Source organism: Haliotis rubra, unplaced genomic scaffold (genome assembly GCF_003918875.1).
Source record: "Haliotis rubra isolate DU_JTF1 unplaced genomic scaffold, ASM391887v1 Scf928, whole genome shotgun sequence".
In the NCBI taxonomy this organism is placed as follows: domain Eukaryota; kingdom Metazoa; phylum Mollusca; class Gastropoda; order Lepetellida; family Haliotidae; genus Haliotis; species Haliotis rubra.
The window spans coordinates 132799-150621 of record NW_025767666.1 but is presented as its reverse complement, the minus strand read 5'-3'; the positions used below and the strand labels follow the sequence as shown (position 1 = coordinate 150621).

General features: G+C 42.5%; 1 protein-coding gene and 2 long non-coding RNA genes across 4 annotated transcripts in view; 1 reads left to right on the top strand and 2 right to left on the bottom strand.

Annotated features, from left to right (window-relative positions):
- Positions 1-17823, bottom strand: part of LOC124264491 — a 239662-nt gene that overhangs the window by 185436 nt on the left and 36403 nt on the right. The window lies entirely within an intron of this gene.
- LOC124264500 overlaps positions 1-17823 on the bottom strand; it is a 33036-nt gene that overhangs the window by 8053 nt on the left and 7160 nt on the right. Inside the window, exon 2 of the long non-coding RNA XR_006895153.1 lies at positions 1459-1721. This is a non-coding gene — a long non-coding RNA (uncharacterized LOC124264500). The remainder of the gene's footprint in view (positions 1-1458; positions 1722-17823) is intronic.
- LOC124264499 overlaps positions 1-17823 on the top strand; it is a 125623-nt gene that overhangs the window by 104261 nt on the left and 3539 nt on the right. The window lies entirely within an intron of this gene.

Below are 17823 nucleotides of genomic sequence, written 5' to 3'. Positions count from 1 at the left end.
CTATGATGGAAAATTATTTACGTGGTTAGAGAGGTCAGCGACAAAGGGTGAAAGACGTTGTAGTTAGAGTGTACAATAGACAGCAGTTGATAGAATTGATAACTACATGCTCGCATCGTCTTTCATCACTTCACTCACAATCACTTCACTCATCATGTCCCCTGAATGTTATCAACATGTCAATATTCAAACTGCGAAAAAATATCGAAACTATACAAAACACATAGTTACATAATTGTAAAAGAATATTCAAAATATGAAACACATAACTGTAAGTATCCAGGATACACATAATGACAACAATTTAGGCAAACGTGAGATTAATTTGTCCCTGCACTTGAACAACTAAATGATGTCCTTTGAATGTTATCAACATATGAATATTCAATACATCGTAGGTATCCTGAACACACAGTAATGACAGTTTGATTCAAAGGGAAAATTATAAATGTGAAAAACTCATCATAAGTATTAATTACCCTTAATTAGTCACACAAAAATTGTGAAAGATGTTGAACAACGGTGTGATGGAACCGTTTGTGCCAAAGATCCTTGCATACATTTATATATTTGTTTTTCTCAAGCATTTGAAACTAGACACGAAAACATACTAAGTGTAGATAAAGCATCGTACAGACTCCTGTTCATCTATGTGTATCAGATCTGGCACATTCCCTCCCCACCAAATCAATGTATCTTATTGTTCGTATTTACTACAGTGCAACAGCTAATGTGTAATATCCTAACATCATTCTAATTTCAATACAGCCATAAATCTACAGATTCCACAGCTTCACACTGAAAACAACGTAGGTTTATCTCCTGCTTAATTTTTATCCTTTTTCAGAATGAAAGTATCGCACAACTTACCTGCAGCAGCACGTGTGGTTGTTGGGTCGTTTGGGTAATGGAAGCCTCCATTGAAAATGTCGTAGTAAAACCCATACAGAGCGAATCTGTTGGTAGAGCGGACAAAGTGACTGTCGTGCAAGCAAGTTTTTCCAGCTTTGTAATCACTGCCAGGGATGTCCACCCAGTCCAATGTAGCAGGGGTCATGTCAGCACCAAATACTTCAATATCTGTTACGTGTTGTTTAGTCAGTATGTTTACACAGTATGCATAATGAACATATGCATCGTTAAAAAAATACTTTACCGGAGTTGCAACAACAAACGCTCGATAATTTAGATTTGCTCCTGTCCTACAAATGGTAGCAATAACCGGTCTTGTGGTATTAAAATACAGTGTCTTGTTATACACGAGATATTGGCGATACACACGGTTGACACCAAAAGTGAATGTAGATCCGTTCACAATAATTTCAGTGTCAGTCTGGTCACTAACAACCTGTAGCTGGTATTTATAGTTCCTTAAAACGGAATATTCACGTGTAGACAGAACATACTCTGTCCCATGATGTCGTACAGGTAATAGTTGGGCAACGGATAGGACAAGACCTCCTGTCATTGCCCCACTGAACACAGCTACAGCACGTGTTGTGTTGATAACAGTTCCAGTCAGGTCATAGGCGCTCTTCAACGTGAAGGTCTGATACTCATCTAGACTCACGTGGATCGTGTCTCCGTCGTTGTATGTCATGTTGTCATAGGTGACGTTCCCCTCAAGCATCAGCGTTATGTCCACGTCCGTCTTTCGGTTGTAGTTAGCAATCACTAACACCACGTGGTCCATGGATCCCAGGCAGGTGGACACTACATACCTAGAGTGAGTGAGTTAAAATTTAAAGTCACATCGGAAGTATGTCCGCCATATCGTGACTAAGAAAGTTGTAAATACATAAATGAATAAAAAGAAAGTTAGAAAATATACTTACCTGTCTGCAAAGGACAGTAAAACAACTAGATTATCACAGAAATACATTTAAAACAAGTAATTCAATCTAAAATAACTATAAATGACAAGACAATATAAAAACAAGCTATAGATAGCCAACAATTGAAAGTAGATGACCATACTAGGGACCATGGGTACATACCTAGAACCGAGGGCGAAGATCGGGAGAGGCGAAAAGAGTCCTACCTCTTTGTTTCCGTAAATGCTCATGTCCTTACCGAAGACATGGATAAGGAAGGTCTTGCTTTCCACACCCACCGTCACTCTCATAAAATGATGTACAGAAGTATAATTCACGCTGTATGGCGCTACAGTCCTTGTGACGTTATATCCCAGCTGTGGATAATCAAGCAGGTAGAATCCCCAGCTTTCCCCTGCTGCAACTCTAACTCCATCAATGTTTGTCAGCAGGTAGCTCACACCTGGAAGAAATAAACACATATGTGTACTAACTGACAAAGTTAACGTATCACTTACCAAAGCATTCATGTGTGCCTGATGATGAGATATATTAATTTGATGTTAGCACAAACCAGGTATGTGTTAATATGACTGCTAGTTATAACAACTAAATTAATTGCCAAAGGACGATGCACACTCCACAGTGATTTCTTTTACATATTAAAACATACACAGATCCAGATCCCTGTAAGTACGTTGATGGAAAGGAGTCGTGACTACATTTAAAATAACTTGGTGTGGTGTGGTGTGGTGTTGTGTGGTGGAGTGTTGGTGATGTAGTGTGGTGTTGGTGTGGTGTGGTTGAGTGTTGGTGGTGTGGAGTGTTGGTGGTGTGGAGTGTTGGTGGTGTGGTGTGGTTGAGTGTTGGTGGTGTGGTGTGGTGTGGTGTGGTTGAGTGTTGGTGGTGTGGTGTGGTGTGGTGTGGTTGAGTGTTGGTTGTGTGGTGTGGTGTGGTGTGGTTGAGTGCTGGTGATGTAGTGTGGTGTTGGTGTGGTGTGGTTGAGTGTTGGTGGTGTGGAGTGTTGGTGGTGTGGTGTGGTGTGGAGTGTTGGTGATGTAGTGTGGTGTTGGTGTGGTGTGGTTGAGTGTTGGTGGTGTGGTGTGGTTGAGTGTTGGTGGTGTGGTGTGGTTGAGTGTTGGTGGTGTGGTGTGGTGTGGTTGAGTATTGGTGGTGTGGTTGAGTGTTGGTGGTGTTGTGTGGTGTGGTGTGGTGTGGTGTGGTGTGGTGTGGTGTGGTGTGGATGGGTGGTGTGGTGTGGTTGAGTGTTGGTGGTGTGGTGTGATGTGGTTGAGTGTTGGTGGTGTTGTGTGGTGTGGTGTGGTGTGGTGTTGTGTGGTTGAGTATTGGTGTGGTGTGGTGCGGTTAACTGTTGGTGGTGTGGTGTGATGTTGTTGAGTGTTGGTGGTGTGGTGTGGTGTGTGTGTATGTGAGTGAGATGCGTGTGCTTGTGAGGAGGGGTGTTCCTTACGGCTACGATTATGTGTGGCGTGTAATTTAGTAAATGCTTTTCTATATGTTTAGATTTATTGTATATTTTAGCTTTTTAAGTGACATTTGGAAGAGAGTTTATATTTTGGATATTTAAGATTTCACTGTGTTCTTGTTTACCAGTAACTGGTTTGTTAGATACAGATGTGGAAAGTGTTGTTACTCCTAAAGATTGAGTGAGTTTGGTTCAGAATTGAAAACAATATCAGTGCTCAGATATCTGGATACTCTCCGACTCTGTTCAACACCTTTTGTGGACACAGACTCGCCATACCCATTAAACACAATGATGCAATTGTATCCAAAGTGTCTATTGAAATATGTCAGATAAGCATCATAAACATCATTGTATGTTCTGCTTTGGGGCCATATCACGTTTCTCAGCAAGTATCCACCATCAACTATGTACACAGCATCTTGAGGAACTTCCTCATCATGTGGAAGGCTTTGTTTGCCTGACACAGAATCAATGACAGAGTACATGACAGATGTTTCTGTTTTTCCCATTCAGTACTCATCGAATAGTGATAGAGGACATGGAGAAAGTTCACATTTCAAACAGGATAAAAAGTCATCATCTGTTTTCATGAGGCACAGGATGCCATAAAAAGTCTGCATGGTATTGACAGGTATAACCTCATTCTGTATGAATGACAGATATGGGGAGTACTCTGTTTTTTCTTGGAATATGCAGATCCCCAAAGTTTTTGCCAACTATATTCTTCATTTAGTCATATAGTCTTCATATAGTCCCGGATGGGACTCAACCCCCAAAGTACTAGAATTTGTACTTTACTAAGATAGTGTAATCGCAAATATAACATATGTTACATTTGATCACTTTCTAAAATGGCATTGTGTATTTCGTATGGCATTGTGTATTTTATATTCTTCATAGCAGAATCTCCAATTGCAAGTGAAGAATCGCAAGTAATGTCTTCTTCCCTACAATTCCACTACTCAAGGAGACCAGTTCCTGTCCTTGTTCAAATGGAGAATGGGTTGATAGCCATTCAATCAGCTTGTTAACGTCACTGGTATTCCTCTCCGTTCTAGACATCCTTAGTTCTACGTGCTGGTCAACACTACAAAATCTGGTCCCACAAAATTCTTCGAAGTACTGAATCATTTCAGTACAACCAGGCATTGCCAAGATCCATTGCACCAACACACTGTTTGTCAGTCCTCGTCCATGAGTGAAACCACCGGATGTCTTCATCGCCCGCATGAGAACCTGTTCAATTGTCATGTCTGTCCAGATGCCAGCCCACATCTTGTCACTTCGCCTGACAGTAAAACCACCAAACCTGGTAAAAGCTTCAAATTCATCCTTGGGCATAATACCTCTCAGCTGTGACATACAAATGGGCACTTTTGGCATAAGCAATATGTCCTGCAGCATGAAAATATGGTATCATCTTGCAGGCAGCATCAAGATGTAGATCCCAGTCTCTGATCCTTTCAGCTCAAATGGACTGGTGTATCAAAGAAACTTGCTCAAAATATTGACACCACAACTTGGCAGTTCTGCACTGACACGATTCAAATTCCATAACTGCAGTCAGTTTTTCGACAAGGTTTGTGACATTTGCAATTGCTGGACGTTCATCAGGGATCACATGGTTGTTTTGAACATCCTTATACAGCTTTACTTGTTTCATCCAGGCTGACCTTCTGCAGTGCAATAACAGCTATTGCTAACTGTGTCGGAGTATAGGCCCTCAATGCTCTTGCATAAGCGTGGGCTGTCAACATTTTTTCAGTAGAGTCAGAGGCATAGATGAGTGACCATAGCTCTTTCAATCCACTATCACCCATTATATAACTGACCGAACCCATGAAAGACATAAGCAGATGAAATCCATCAAGTCTGACAACAACTGAAGCTAGAGTATTTTTGTTCTGGTGTGAAGCTACAACAACAGCTTTCTCATATAGAGGTTGGTCAAATGTCACAAAACATGTTTTCTGTCAATGTTTCCTGCATTTGTCAGCAGAATATGCCAGCACATAATACATTGCGTCTGGATTCGATGCCTGCAAGTTGACAAATGCCAATGGGATCACTTTGGATATTTCATAATTGTCAACACTTCAGGCACACTCCATGTATCCACTCCAGCAGGGAGCGTCCTCCAATTTCAACCATACTCCACTCATCCAAAGGGCATCCAAAAGAATACGCACAGAGCTAGAAGAGGTCAGCTTCTGACATGTGAAATGTCATCAACAGTCAAACCAAGCACACCTTACTTGCTCGGAAATGAACAAGTCAAAATGTCAATTGACTTGGACCTGGCATTGTCTTTTGAAACAGCTTTGTTACGCTTGACAACATCAGATAGAACTACCTGGTGTGACACACATGATTCCATCCATACTTTAAAATGTGCCATATCCATCAAGTGTGCGAACATTAAAATCTGCATTGTCAAAGACAAATTGCATGAAGGCATTTTCACCAATCTCATGATCTGCAGGCATTGCAGAATGTTCATAGGAAATAGCCTCATTATATGATGAACACGGCTGACATAACATCCAGAAGGTGCTTAGATCCAATTTGTCGGTGAATATACACGGCTAAACCAAGTTCTATCATAGAAAGAAATTATCTTTCTCTTGTTGCTGAGAGTATTTGATGACAAATATCAGATGCCTTCCTTTGCTTTGTAGCAGCGTCACCTTTCTTATATTTGTCCTTTCAACCAAAACACTGAGATTATTAGGCACATTCATCATGTGATTATGAAAAGCATCATCAGCAGGAGTGTAATGGTCAGTATCACAAAGCATTGACCTCATGTCCTCCCGTATGATATCCACTGCTGTTTTCACTATGCGCAACCGTTCTTCTTCAGGGTTTCCCCACTTCTGAGAATTCCATGCATAACTAAGGATCTTGTGGCCAGTATTTATACTGCGAAAATAAAGGTTTCCTTCCACGAATGCTAGAAATGATAACACCATCGCCAAAGTGAGCTAGCAATTTTATCTCAGGGTTTTTCACTGCATTCAATTTCACCATCAACATGAAATTCCCTCAGTTTGCTCGTGAGATCCTCTGTTGAATACTGGCATTCATCATTTTGTTCCAGAAATTCAAACAAATCATCACAGGCTCTGCTAGGTTTTTCATCTGTAGGTGTACCCTTCCCTCGGATAGACCGTGGTCTGTTATAGAATTTCTTATAACATGTATGGTGATACCTGGCTTCAGCAGCTTGATCTCCGTTCAATAACAGCTCGACCCCACACATCACCACGATATTCAGCCATGTCAAGAATGGAATCTTTGGAACTAATCGTTCGAACTTCAAAAATATCCCTCTTGTCTTTAGGTTTTTTACTCTCTGAAACTATATAACAATTTTCTCCATAAAACAAGCAATTCATTTTGAAATTGAAAGTTGACAGTGATGATCTTAAGAAAACCTTCTTTTGAGGTGAGGGATTCACAGCTGCTAAAATATAAGATTCACGAGTGTAATCTTTGCGACAGTTTACATGAACTGAAACTGAAGATATTCCAGATAATTCTTCAGCAGGTCCATCTGAGGTAGTTAGACCTCTTGTGACGGTGACAATATCACCAGGAGATAAAGTTTTGCTGCATATGATACATCACACTGTTGGATCCATCGTGAAATAAAACTTGTCCGTGGAACTAGCAGGCTGAAATGTGGATATGCTTCAGTATGTCATTGCTCGAGACCCTATCAAAACTATCTTGAAGAGAAAAGATGGAAGCAAGGATAGACATGCTGTGAGAAGCACATGGAATTGATTTCTCACAAATCATCAAATGAAATTGGTCCATCAAACTAGAAACTGTATAAAACTGTTATTGTATTTGCTTCAGTGAATGGTAATACCAGAGGCCTTCTCAAATCACTTGGAAGAGGCAGGTTTGTGGCAAGATATGGATTCCTTACCAACCAAGTAAGCTACACAGCTGACCGTGAAAGAAAGATGGAGTCAAATTCGAAAGTCAGTAACGTGTTTGACCACCGTTAGCAGCAACACAAGTTGTGCAACGTCTCCTCATTGACCTGATAAGTCTCTGAATAATGTTGTGAGGCAATGCATTCCACTCTTATTGCAAGGCATTCTCAAGTTCCCGAAGGTTGTTGATCTGTGGGCGACGGGAGAGCCCACAAGTGTTCAATGGGAGACAAATCTGGTTACAATGCAGGCCATGGAAGTAGAGGAATGTTGTTGTTTGCCAGAAACTGTGTTACAACATGTTCAGTGTGCACTCGAGCATTGTCCTGCTGGGATGTGTGCAGATCTTGATGTTGGTTAAAGAAGGGAACGACGTTGTTCTGAAGAATGGTGTCACGGTAGGAAAGGGCATTCACTCTGCCACGACAAACTACCAGAGCGGTTATGTGATGATAACTGATCCCTCCCCACACCATAATGCTTCCTCCATCCAACCGATCTGTTTGCACAACAAAGTCCTGATGGTAACGTTCTCCCCGTCGACGCCATACCTGTCCCTGATTCGTCAGCATTTCGCAAGTTAAAACGTGACTCGTCGGAGAACACAACACCATGCCAACGTCGTAACAACCACACACGATGCTGTTCAGCCCATCGTCAGCGTTAACGGCGATGTCCATCAGTCAGGATGGGTCCAAAATAAGGGCGTCGACACCGTAATCCTGCCGCACAAAGGCGGTGGAAGCACTGATCAAACCATGTCTGCCTTGGACAGTGTTGGTGGTTCTGGCAGCCGGCAACGTACGATCCCGAATATGTCGCCGAACAATGTCTCGATCTTGGCGAGGGGTGGTAACACGTGCCTGGCCAGAACGTTGGCGGTCTCTGGTGGTTCCTGTTTGTTGGTACCTGTTGGCAAGTCTTATGAGGGTGGAATGATGGCAACCAAATCGTCTGGCAATAATCCTGCTTGATGTGCCAACCTGCAACATGCCTAACGCCCGTTCTCGTTCCTCTGGTGACAATCTTGGCATTGCAAAATAAACTTTACTTGCGGAGGTACAGCTAATATGAGAACGGTTTTTTTTGCCGACGGTCATTTATACCCCTAATCAGCATGTTTTACGCACGCAATTTGTGCTTTTCGTGTGTGTTGTGCATGAATTTTGTTGTTGTCATGTTATGTGTTCTATGATGTGTTCGGGCAATCCGTTCTTTACTGTACAGAATTATTTATTGTCTTTTGTGTTATTAACAAGATTTCCAACGTTCATTATCACTCTCAAAACAATCCTATTGCCATATTTAAAAAATTACAGGTGGTGCGTTTTCAATGATGTTCAGTATATTTGGTACCTTTGGATAGATAAATCATAGGGCAATTTTTTCGTGTCTGTATAAGACCAAATAAACTTCATGTCAAAAAGATTCAGGCCAAAATTCAGACCCAGGGTCACAATTTCCTAGAAATCTATTTTTAGAAGAAAACGGAATGTGCAGGTGAGGCAAATAATTATTTTCTACTTTTTAAAGTATTTTCATATACGTGCACTATAATCCATTATATCTGTCAAATTGGATGAGATTATATTCATACATGAAGCTTTTATGAGCATTTCTGTTTTTAAAACAGGATTTTCTTAGAAGAAAAAGTACTGTAGGGTATGCATGTTTACACGTACACTGTGGATTTAGATCGAATGGGATTTTAGGGGACTTTTAGTACGTTATGCAGGAAGGTCCAAAAATATATATGCCAAGTTTCCGTACTTAATTGTTTTCGATCGTCCCCCCCAAAAATGGCTAATTTGACTGGCCTACAGTGGATGTGTAAGGTTTTACGTAGCGTTCAGAAATATTGTAACAAAAATAAGCAGGGAACACAACATGTGGGTATCACACATTTTACCCATGCGGGGAATCAAACCAGGGTCTTGGCGTGACGAGCGAAGGTCTTAACCACTAGGTTAGTCTTTGCGTGTCGTTAATCGCTTAACACAGTATTTATGATTTGTGATTTGGTGACGTTGTTTCACCGAGTAAGACTACACTCGTCATATTTCCCTCATATTACATAAGTTGATATCAACACATTATGTACATCACTTTTTAATGCCTTTCAAATTTTATAGTTCAATGTTGTGGAGGCAAATTGTTGTTTTTGTAACATTCTATGTGCAATGTTTAAAGTATTATTAAAGAAAAATATGATAGAAAACTGCAGAATACTAAAGCAGATGATTCTGGGGTAAACTCAGTGTAACACTTTCCAGAACTTACAAGTCTAAACAAACAGCACACTACTGCCCTCTACTGAATGTCAACAGGTTCAATGTATTACTTTAGGAACATTGTTACATACTGAATATAACTGCCACATAACAGTTGTTATATAACCGCCGTCGATTAAGGTAATCTTATGTTATACACAATCGCCTTTTTGTGGCATGAGCTATCCAGTTGTTTGGTTCATATTGGGTTTGGGTTATCCAAAATTTGGCTACGAGCCCAGCAAGTTAGGATTAAATCTCTGGGGTTCGTCCCCCCCCCCCCTCTCCGAAAGTATGCATTTGACCGGTTTCAAGTATATGGAGAAGGCCGGTATTCCGTGCACTCAGTATTTTTTACCATCGAGTCGACAAAAGGACGAGTAATGAGACCAATGAGTGCTCTGAGTACATCACCGATGTCTACCTCTGACTGTGTGAGCAAGACACTTGCCATATTGTGCATAAGATACTGCTTCAGTGTCAGGCATAGTATAGTTCGTCCTTCGCGTGCAAAGATGACCATGACTTAAAATCACTTGGGGGGTGGGATGGGTGCGGAGATGACTGATGAGGCCGATCTTCGCCCAGAAAAGTCTGTTGTAGTGGGGTCAGGGGAAGTTGGGGGTTGAATAAGGCGCGGAGCTCTCTCAGTCTTTGCTTTCCTGGCGTCTCTGTTTTTTGTCCCTGATTCGTCTCTCTTCAAATTCAGACACTCCGGAACTCCGGAACTCAGCGGTCTCTTCCTAGGTCGACTGGGGAATGTCATAATGCTTGACAGAGCCCTTCAGCGTGTCCTTGTAGCGTTTCTTTGGTCTGCCGGGTGAGCGCTTCCCCTGTAGATAGCTCGTCATAGAGCAGTCTCTTTGGGAGGCGACAGTCGTCCATGCGTCGAATGTGGCCAGCCCACTGGACCTGAGAGCACAGTAGGATGGCATGAATGCTCTCCATCTCAGCACGCTGGAGCACTTCAGTGTCTCGGACTCTGTCTTGCCACTTCACACGGAGCAGGGTCCTGAAGCATCTCATGGGCAAAGCATTGAACTGTTTAGGATGCCGGCTGCAGACTGCATCGATGTTGGCGGAACCTGACAGAGTGCTACCAAGGTAGATGAATTTGTCTACAACTGCTAGTCTCTGACCGTTGACAGTAATGTGAGGTTTTATGTAGGGCGCTGCAGGTGCAGGTTAGTGTAGGACTTCGGTCTTCTTAGTAGAAATTGTGAGGCCGAAGTAATAGCAGGCTTTGCAGAATAGGTCATGCTGCCTTTCATGTCAGACTGGGTACTGGCATTGAGCGCACAGTCATCGGCGAACAGGAAGTAACGGGCCATGTCTTTGTGCACTTTTGTCTTTGCCTGCACAATCTCTACGTCGAGGCAGGTGAACCATCTCTTACACAACGCCGTATAAAATTGTCCTTGCAGTATATAACAAAACTTTGTTCTAACGAGTCTAACCGTGCATTTAACTGTGTCTTTAATCCTCTTTATGAGGATTTGTACAACAAAAAGCCTTCTCTTGTTCCACCTCTTGGTTTAAGAATTAAACCATTCATTTCTGCTGCTGGCATTGAGCTGGTAAATATAGCTCCTTCCCGTCTTCTTTCTTCTCCTCCTTGGCAGTGTGTTAGGGCACAAGTTGACCTAACATTAACAGCATTTAAAAAAGGAGCAACTAATGAATTACAATATAAACAAGAATATAATCAATTAAAAAGTAAATATAATACATACAAATCCTTATTTACAGATTGGTCCAAGGATGGTGGCGCAGTTGCTTGTGCCACTGTCATTGGATCCAGAACAATATCTTCTAGAATACCGAATAACAGCTCTATATTTACAGCAGAAGCAAACGCCATCTTAACAGCCCTAAATATATTCAAAGACATCCTAAACATAATCAATATATAATCTTTTCTGACTCTCTTTCTTGCCTTCAGGCTATTAAAAATCTATCTTGCAAACATCCACTTTTAATTGACATAATCGAATTATATAATGATCTTGCTACTGGCCAATGCGACATCGTCTTCTGTTTGTTACCCAGCCACGTTGGCATTTCTAGGAACACAATGGCCGATCTTGCTGCCAAGGCAGCACTACTCAAATCTGTGACACCACTTCTGATCCCATACTCTGACTACAAAGCTAGCATAAGAACCTACATCCGTGATTTGATGCAGAAGAAGTGGAACACCCAAGTAGGTATAAATAAATTACATGAAATAAAACCTTATATTGGTTACACCTACTTGGGTTGTCAATCCAGATTTGAAGAGGTCATTATGCAATGATGTCGCATTGGCCACACTAGATATATCCACGAATATTTACTGAAAGGTGAAGATCCTCCGTTTTGCATCCCTGTGATGAAAGGATCACATTGCAACATCTACAAATCATTTCCTCGACAGTAAGCAGGCATTTTCTCCAAAACCATCGGCAATCATACTCACTTGTCGGTTGTCACAGTTCATGTTCCCTTTGCGCTTGTTTAGGTGGATACTGGAAGTGTCCTTGAGCTCCTGTGGCAATTCCGCATGGAGCTGAACAGGTCTATGGGGCTTTCAATACGTTTTGCGCCACCAGAAGCAGGGGATGGAGTGCTTTGCCGCGTGACAAGCACTTGATTTCTTTGGTAACTTCTTCTGGGTCTGTCAGTGTGTTGTCGGCTGGGACTTGCGGTAGTCTTGCGATAGCTTCTGCGCTGATGGTTGGCGGTTTGTTGAGGACACTGTTGAAGTGTTTTGCCCAGCGCTCAAGGATCTTCTCGTCGTCGAAGATCAACATGTTCCCATCTGCACTGAGGTGGGGGAACGATCCAGTCGAAGTGGGACCGTAGATTGTCTTGAGAGTGCTGTAGACGTTTTTCATGTCCTTCCTATCGGCCGGGCCTGGATGGGGTCGTCCTGCTCGGTAAGCCATTCATCTTGCATGTGGTGTAGTTCAGACTTAACTACACTCCTGGCTGCGCTGAAAGATTCCATTTTGGAGGGGGAGGACAGGTAAGGAGCACAGGCCCTCGTGTCTTTGTGAGGGTTAATTCTTAAGAAATATTGTTTTTGAGATGACCCCCGACTCTAAATGCTTCACAGTACCATACATCATGACAAGGCCGGACACTTCGGTGCACCCCACCCGAGTGCTTTGCCGATCGCTCCTCAACCATCGCATGCAATCGATTAAAACTTTATGTTAACATAATCATAGATGATTGGCCTATCGAGCACCACTCATTACACCTTCCAATTCTTTATTGTTATTTCTGCAAATCGATTGAAACCCGATTTTGACTCTCAACTAAACCATCTTGACACAAATGGCTGACGATATATACGGACAAAACGGTGGTGTGGACGAAGCAAGCCCTCTGGTTGGTTAACGCTGCTAAATGTCCACATTCTTTAAAAATTCTCGGGAATTTTTACTTTCATCAACTGCTTGACTTGGAGGTGAGGTGAGATGAAATTGGGTTCACGTCGTGCTTGAGAATATTTCGCTCATATGACGACTTGCATGCGTGTGTATGTGTATGTGCGGCTGCTTGTACTAGCCCAGACTTAAGCTGGTTTTATAGTGCTAGCCCACTGAGATACCATGCCACAGTGAAGCATGAATACCCCACTCAGACACATTATACTGACTCCGAGCCGACCAGTCCTTATTGTACCCAGTAATGCTGAGCGCCAGACAGGGACCATCAAGTACCAAATTTTAACATCTTTTGGTATGACGCGGTCGGGGATCGAACCCGCGACCTTCCACCCTCCGGGCGGACGCTCTAACCACTACACCACGGAGGCGGTCGCTTGACGTGGAAGAAATGTCAGATTTTTTTCCAGCAATGGCTTCTCAAAAGAAAGCATCATTTGTAAATGTCTCCTTAACAAACATCAACCAACCACAGGGCTTGATTTTCCTCCAGTAGAGACTATCGTCAAAACAGTCCAGGCTCTTGTGGGTGGTTGGTTCCACGACGTCTGAGGCTTAGACAGCAGTTTTTCTTTGACAAGGTCATTCTCTAGCTTTGAGATGTTCAGTAGCTTGGGCAATCTGATGCCTTGTGGGCTCCTTGGTCGTTTGGTACGGAGGTTCATCTTGGAGATCAGCAGACGGTGGTCAGCAACGCACATGGTCTTCACGTCTTGTTTGTCGCTTTGCCTAATGATGACATAGTCAAGTAGATGCCAGTGTTGGGTGCATCCGTGATGTCTTGTTGCATTTGGGCAGACGGATGACTGTAGGTGATGAGAAGATCATGAGTGGTGCAGGTCTGCAGCAGAAGGAGACTGGTGCTGTTGCACTTGCCCACGCTGGGTTTCCCTCTCACGACACGGGCATTAAAATCATCGAGAATGATGAGCTTGTCTGACCTGGGCATGGCCAAGATCATGGCCTTCAGATCTTCTTTCACTTCGTCAGGGTTTGTCATAGTAGGGGCATAAGCGCTGGTCAGTGTGGCGAATTTCTTCCTGGGGAGCGGGAGGCGAGCGATCGTTTATCCCCTTAGGACGGGCTGCCAGCTTGTTGACCAGTTTGAACTTGATGGCAAAGCCAGCTCCTGCCTCGTGTCGCTTGTTGTGTCCACGCCTGATCCAAAAAGGATGTGTAGCCAGAAGACTGCTCTGTCAGGTGTCCTTCCTCTGCTAGACGCGTCTTGCTGAGGGCGGCAATCTACAGTTCGCTGGCAGTGAGGGCGGTTCGTCGCACAGGTCGGCTAGTCCCTGCACGGTCTAAAAGGGTGACTGCTGTCACAGTAGATGATTTCGATTAATTTGAATTCTTCTTACCGCTGGTATTAAAGCAATAGTGTACCTTTTTAGGACCCTTTTCAAGTCAGCTAGTGGGGAAGTCTGGGGGTGGGGGGGAATCAACCTCTTCGTCGAAAAGGTGGCTGCCGAATTACAATATCCTTCACTGACCGAAAGGCCATACCTGGCCACAAACGTGTGATATAGAGTTGTGACGAAAATATAGTCCATGCCGTCAACACTTCCCATCACCGCAGGACTTAAGAAGAGGGATGGGGATCGCATCGTGCTATGTCATAAACTGACATAAACTGACTACAAAAGTGACACTCTACAACACCGCATATGCCTGTACAGCGCAATAGTGTACCTGTGGAACAGCGGGAAATGCTGAAATGGGAAGGGTGAAAAGGTGAAGCAACATAACCCGGTTTCAATATATTTGATAAGGACGAAAATCTACCGTCAACACTTTGGACTACCAAGTAAGCAACCCTTGAATCGCTCCATTGTCCGAAAACAAACCGTAATAGTGCCGCGACATCTGACAGGGTGGTGCAGATAACCAGTTTCAATATATTGCAAGGGATTCTGTGGGATTTGGTTGGCTAGCCAAGCAACCCTTTCGCTTATAAACCGAAGTTTTCTCATATACACTCCGTAAACACATATATAGTTTTCAAATGCGTATTATATGTGATTAATGCTCTGGAACTAACAATTCTGACGAACACTACATGCTTACTTCATGGAGTGAAGAACACTGTTATATTGTTTCAACTGACACAATAAGTCGGCATGACATATCTGTATACACAGCTAGGATTGGGTCGCGTTAACCCCAGACTAGACTAACATGTAGTCTCTAAATATATGTATATTTGACGTAAACAAATTACATTTAAACTGAAGGAGCCCTAGTGAGATTGGAGATTCTGAACTCGATTAAATCCAGACTTGCTTCATTAAGAACTTTAGCATTGTAGAGAGAGTTGGGAGGAAGGGCAAATGATGTGGTTCAGGGACTGTGAGACAGACTACCCCAATCCACACTGGGATATTGTGACGGAGCTTTGCCGCCAGGCTGCGTAATCCTACTCTCCCTTCCATTCGCGGTCACTTACTCTCGTCAGTGGCTCCCTTCACATGGTAACCCTTCCCTGCTCGTATTTCATGGACACGGCTCACCTGGAAGAGAGTAGTATTTCTGACGAGTTTAAATAGGGTGCAGTGAGATTGCTTTGTTTGCGCTGCAACATAAACTGAACAACATACCTTCTTTACCGACAAGGATTTCATGCTTCCATGCTATGAAGTAGAGTTCATATGGATCCCTGCCCAAGTCGGTGTGTTTGGAAACGAACATGCCGAGCAAGCGGCCCCAAATATTAATAAAAGTTAGGTAAACACACCATTATCTAAATACGAAATTAAAAGCCTATAAAAATCTTCCAAAAGTGGCAAAGTAACTATCAAGATTCAAATTATATACCGAGAACTATCTCCAAAAGCCAATTAAAAAGCTGACAATATAAATAAATCTAGACAAGCGATCAGTAAATAATATACAGGTCACACGATGTTTAATTCCCACTAACATAAACAAAACCACTAAGCAGGCAAAACCACCCGATCATGTCTTACTTTACTGCAAGCACATAAACAACACAGAATAGTTCTCCGGAGATCACTGGACAGCAACGCACATTTAACACTACAAACGCTCCTACGGTCATTAAACATACCTCAAACCTTCAAAGCTTTAGGCAATGTGTGAAGACTTGCTTGCTGGAATAATTCTAAAAACAGCATTAAATTAAACTCACTCACTCACTCAAAGCCTTAGGTAATTGACTAATAAAAATGGGGTCATCTACACTGCATAAAACCAAACAAAGTATTTCGCATTCCCCTATCTTGTAGTCACGGCATACTTTTATCACCGATGTACTTAGACAGATCTGGATGAATGTGAATCTTTTTATATATATCAGGAAAATCATGGTAGCGTGATTATCGTCCTTTGGCAATTAATTTAGTTGCTATGACGAGAAGTGTCAACCTCAGGCACACCTGAATGGTTTAGTGAGTGATACGTTGACATTGTCCATCTTAAGAATCAAGCTTGTACCGTTGTTTTCCATTCTAAAAACCTACTAACAAACCGTGAAAATGTCTTCCAGGTGTGAGCTACCCGCTGGCAAGCATTCATATACTAGTAGTTGAAGCAGTAGCTGGGGAAACCGGGGGATTCTTCCTGATTGATTATCCACAACTGACACAAGAGGTCACAAATACCATAACGCCATACAACACGAATTATACTTCTATAGATCCGTATGTGATGGTGACACTGGGAGTGGAAATCTACGTCTTTGAAAAGCACATGAGCATTTATGGATACAGTGGATATAGTGTGTTTTCTCCCCTCCCGGTCTCGGCCTTCGGTTCCAGTTATGTGGTGTCCACCTGCCCGGCTTCCATGGACCATGTAATGTAACGCTGATACTGGAGTGGAACGTCACCTATGACAACATGACATACAACGACGGAGACACGATTCACCTGAGTCTAGATGAGTAGAAGACCTTCACGTTGAAGAGCGCCTATGACCTAACTGGAACTGTTATCAAGACAACACATGCTGTAGGTGTATTCAGTGGAAAAATGATAGGAGATTATGGTCAAGCCATTGCACAACTATTACCTGTACGGCATCATGGGACAGAGCATCTTTTGTCTACACATGACTATATCTATAGTATGCACGCAACATACCAGCTAACATATAGACATGCCTGTATTTCTCAATTCCATATCTGGTTAGGACTGTGATTCACAGTAGGAGGTAAGATTAATGGTAGCGAATACAAGATAAAAGAACATGAACCTAGGGATCGCATGTTTGATATCTGAATGTATTTCTCAGTACAGCTGCTTACTGGACCAGACAAACAGTGATAACATTGTTCCTCTAACGTTATTCGTCACATCGAAACACAACGTGACAGTGCAACACACATATGAACATTTGTACATGCATGCTACCTCACACGCTTCTTGTCGGCGACAGTGGACAATGGGATGGCTGATAATACCCTCACAATACTGAACATATCAGTAAAGCGTTCAAAAGGTTTGCGGTGGCATGAGGATGATATTTCAAAATTTGACGCATCAGTGCCAAAAAGACGTCCGATGCAATTCCCCTTTGATTTGTACCATAAGTTCCAGAATGTTTCCGTTTGAATAATTGACTAGCAGATTTACCAGTAAAGCAGGATAAGCTTACCTCTTCGCAAAAAAAACCTGTTAGTATCACCATTTGATAGTGAATCATGCACAGGTACGTCGTTATTGTACAATTGACACTGCTATTGGCCGGGATATCTTGTAGATGAGGACAGGGTTTGTTCCTTTCATTATACATTCTATTGCAATAAAGAAGAGGGGTCCTTTCATCACAGAACTTCATCTTGATATGACATGAAACTAAAACATATCTGTTCAAAAAGTAATCCATGAATGACGGAAATTGTGTGCAAAGTCA